Below are 4,599 nucleotides of genomic sequence, written 5' to 3'. Positions count from 1 at the left end.
CAGCCGCCACTGGCAGCCAGGGTAGAGCTGTCAGGCCATAAGTGATGAACACCGCAGGTATGGCCAAGGGTCTCCTGCCATTTCCCTGAACCTAACGGTGGAGGCCCAGCGCGCCAACAAGGGCCACCCACTGCAGCTCATCCCAGCAGCACCGTGACTGGGTGTCACCAGGGTGGCGTGCCCAATGCTGCACTCCCTGATCCCCCCCTCAGGCGACACCACCATGTGCCACATCATGTCCACGCTCACCCACCATAAACAGGGGACATAAGCTGCAACTCCCTAATTTCGTGGAGGGGGGCTGGGAAATGGAGCCAGCGATGTCTGAGAAACAGGCTCTACCATCACATTTATTTGTGCAGTAATTTCCATGCCCAAAAGGTGAATTGTTTTCAAGTGTACCGTTCTCTTCCCATCTCAAATGTCCACCAAGTCCCAGCTTCCTCTGACTCTCTATGGTTTGTCATTCACCCCACTCCTGACTTGTTTCCCTGCTGGCTCCAAGGCCTCCTGCCCAGGCTCCTAACGAAAACTTATTTTAATGTTTTCCCCCACCAGTTTTTCCAAGCAGCCACTCTTCTCCCTCCGTGCTCCATCTCTTGATAGTGGTGTTTCTCTCTCCACCTTCTCTGTGCTTTTCCCTTGACACAGTGATTCCCAGCTGCAGACTTCAGTCAGATTTCGTTTTATTCTGACTCTTGCTTTTCCAGTATCTTCCTCCTCTTGTCAGTGTTCAGTCCTAAACTGCAGTGCCACCTACTCCCCAGATAGTCTCCTTGCCCCCTAGCAGCCTGCTCCCCTCCGTGGCCATTTGAGTCAGGATAGGCTCCTATGCCTGCCTGGGAGAAGAGGCGCTGGCAAGGCAGGGCAGAAGACTCCTGTTTCATTTCCTCAGTGCAGAAGAAATTGTCCTGGAAGAAAAGTCCTGCAGAGCTCTTGAAGAACCATCTGGGGTTTTGTGCAGCTGTGGTCTGTGGGAAAGCTGCATGAACCACTTGAACACAGTCAATAAAAATTAATTTGCAGAAGCTTTAGCAGCTACATTCCCTTATTGCCACACTGAGCTCATGTGAACTTTTAAGTTTCACACTAATACCTATGTAATGTCATGAAACCGCGGTATATCTTCAGGGCAGTAAAGAAAGATTTTTGGTTACACCCTCTCCTCCCAAGCATAGCACTGCCCTGATTATTAAAAAAATAACAATACTGAAAAACAATGGTACTCATCATGACCTGAGTCTCAAAAACAGTCACTATGATCTGACCCAAAGTGGCTATCTAGAATTTAATCTAAACAGGTCAAATATAGCAAACATTTCAAGCAACTGAAAACAGAATCTCGCAACGGAAACTGTTAGGCAATCGCAGCACAGATGCTGCTTCTGAAACCCTTCTCTGACAACAGTAAATTACAGAATGAAATAAATCTGGAAGTTCATATGCACTCTGTTTCATTTACATGTAGCTAGCTGACCACAAGTGTATTTAAATACCACAGGCTTTTTAAAATTTATTTCACAAATAGTGGACATTTCAAGTAAGTTACTCTGTGCACAAAAGGAGTGTTTCACAGCTTTGTTTCCTGAGCTATTCCAGAGCACAAAGGATCTAGACAGAAGTTCGTCCAATGTCTAACTTTCCCTTTTTCTGCAACCTCAGGTCAGTTTTGGATGGACTGCTGGAGGTCTATGGGAGGACACCATTGAGAAAGACTGTGGTCCAAAGCCATTTTTGCTGCTACAGATGAGGCCTCCAAAACCAGACGGAGCACCTTGTCTTTTCAAAAGCAGAAGGACTCTGTCTGCCAGGATACAGAGGTCTACTTGAGCAGGAGATGTGCTGGCGCATGTGGAAAGCTAAGCCCGATGCTGTAAGCCCTGGTGGCCAGCCCAACAGAGTACCAGTGGCCGCAGCAACAGCGGTGTGGCTGGTGCCAAGTTATAGTCTGACCTTCAAAGCAAGGCCATTGCCCACAGAATCTAAGTAATCCTCCAGGCATGATCTAAATTTTTATAGAAAGGGGATGAGAAGGGAAGGGGAAGGTTGAAGGGAGAGGAAGCCAGATGTGGAGGTTTAAGGAAGGAGGCAAGCATATGGTGATATTTCCCTGGTATATTCTCCCATTTTTTGCTATTTAAAGCGTAGAGACCTGCTGAGCCAGAAGTTGTATTTGTATCTTACTGTTCAGATGTCATCAGTGGATCTTTCTTGCCTTAATGTTCTCATCACTTTTTAACTCGTTCATGGGCTTTTAATAAAATTACAACAGTAATCCCCTGTCAGGCAACAGCACAGTCGAGCAGGATAGAGACTTTAAGAGGTTATAACCCCAGAAGCATTAAATCTGTGGGGTAATTTAATTGCATCAAACATGGGAGGAAGCTTGATTATGGAGTGGATTCCTTCAGCAGTGATGCTAAAAAGCCTCTCCAATCTGGCTCTCCATTGTCATGAAACAAATATAGAAGTTTGAGATGCCCATTCCTTGTCAAACATGACTGGGGGAGGAATGGAGAGTCAGCATGCTCACATAGGCCTCATTTACTTAGGAAACTGGCATAAACACCATAAATATGCAATTAAACATGGAAATGACAGACCGATATTCAGTCAGTCCTTGGACTTTGCAAAAAGCTTGGCAAACAGTGACCACTTAGGGTGAATAAATACAGTAACCTATTTGTAAAGTCTAACCTGATGGAATCAGCTATCCAGGAGGATTTTTAAACCCCTACTAAACATCTTGGCATACCACCCTGCACCTTACACTGCCTTCAGGGGACTTCTGGAGGTCAAGGCCAAGATCTCCCCTCCTTCGTGCACTTCCTTACTGCACTGATTACTCTTCATTTCCATTTTTCTCATGTTCTGTGATCCAGACATCTTCTGAACATCTCCAAGGCTGAAGATTCAACAGCCTCTCTAAGCACCTGTTCCCATGGCGAACCACCCTTCAGTGCTGTCAAAATCTCCTTTGTGGCAGCCTGCAACCACTGCTTCTCGCTGTTTCACTGTGGACCTCTGAATTTACTCTGGCCCAGTTCTTCCTTAGCCCCACGTTAAGTGACATGTTATGTCAGGTGCATTTGTTTTTCTGAACTTTGTGAGGTTTCTGTCAAACCATTCCTTCATTCTTCTCATTCCTTATCTATTCTACTCTCTGCACTCTCTCCATCTTCTGCTGCACTGCCCAATGTGCAGGGAAAACTGCTCTTTCAAGACTATTTCCTCTTCCTTCTCTAGATCTGTGCCTTTGCTGCTATGGGGCAGGGAAAGGAAGATAGGAGAGAAACCACATAATTTAAAGTGAAATTCATACCCACCAAGGCCTGTTCCCAGCAGGACAGCCCACCCCACAGCCACACCATAACCTCATGGTCAGAGCTGCACCTAAGGCAGAGTAATCCTATGTGCCCGCTCAGGCTGGGAGACAACAGGCTAAGGAGCAGCTCAGCAGAAGAGATCCTGGGGATCCTGGCACACCAGCCCGTGAGGCACCTTTGTAGCAGGAAAGCTAACAGCACGCTGGGTGGCACAAATGACAGCATGGTCAACAGGTGGAAAGGAGTGATTATTTCCTTCTGTATGGCACAGATAAAGTTGTATTGGGTACACAGTGTCCATTATGGGCTCCCCAGCACAAGAGAGGTATGAACAAACTAGAAAGAGCCCAGTGGAGGACCACTGGATAGGTGACTAGAGCATTGATACTGAGGAATCTGGATTTGTTTAGCCTGGAAAAGAGAAGGGCAAGGGGAAGCAAGGTTTTTAGCCTGGTCTCCTAAGTCAATGAGGTCTACGTGGGCATGTTGCTGGTCAATCCCTCTCCCAGTCAGATTTCACAAGGAATGGGATCTAATAGGCACTACTGCCAAAAGGGTGGTTATAAAGAAGGTGGAATCGGACCCTTGCCAGAGCAAGAGGCAATGGGCATAATTTGCAACAGAGATAATTCAGAGTATAATCCAGGCAAAAATACTTCTTCCAAAGCATGATTCAGCACTGGCTGAGATGCTCAGGGAGGCTAGGAGCTCTCCATCCATGAAAACATACAGCAATTGCCTGGGCAATGCCCTGAGCAACCGGGTCCAGCTTTGGAGTCCTGCAGGGGTTTGGATCAGAGACCTCCAGATGTCTCTTTTCATATACACCTTTGTGTGAGTCTGTTTGCCCCTCCAGCTAAGTTTGGGCAATACCACCCACCTGAATGACACAGCAGGAAAATGGTAACGCAAACAAGGGGAAGAGGATCACCTCCATTGCCCCTGAAGCTTTTGCTGAGGAGAACTTGAGGCACACTCGTGGGCATCTGCATGAAGGGACACACCTAGGAGAAGGTCCTCCAATGGATGAGTTATGAGGAGGCTGGGTAGGCAGAGCTTCCCAATGACTACAAAGAGTTGGGTGCCACAGGGACAGGGCAAGGGGACGGGTGCTGCCGTAATGTCTGAGCTGGAAAGCAGGTCCCTCTCGGCCGCACGAGCCAAGCACTGTCAGTCTGTCCACCAGGAGCCACTGGGGACCTGGCAGCACTAGGGAGGGGCAGTAGCGCGCCTTGTCCCCAGCCAGCAAACCAGCGCCACAAACCCGGCCGCA

The sequence above is a fragment of the Egretta garzetta genome, unplaced genomic scaffold, assembly GCF_000687185.1.
Source record: "Egretta garzetta isolate BGI_Z169 unplaced genomic scaffold, ASM68718v1 scaffold85, whole genome shotgun sequence".
Taxonomy (NCBI): domain Eukaryota; kingdom Metazoa; phylum Chordata; class Aves; order Pelecaniformes; family Ardeidae; genus Egretta; species Egretta garzetta.
This window is presented reverse-complemented; position numbering follows the sequence as displayed.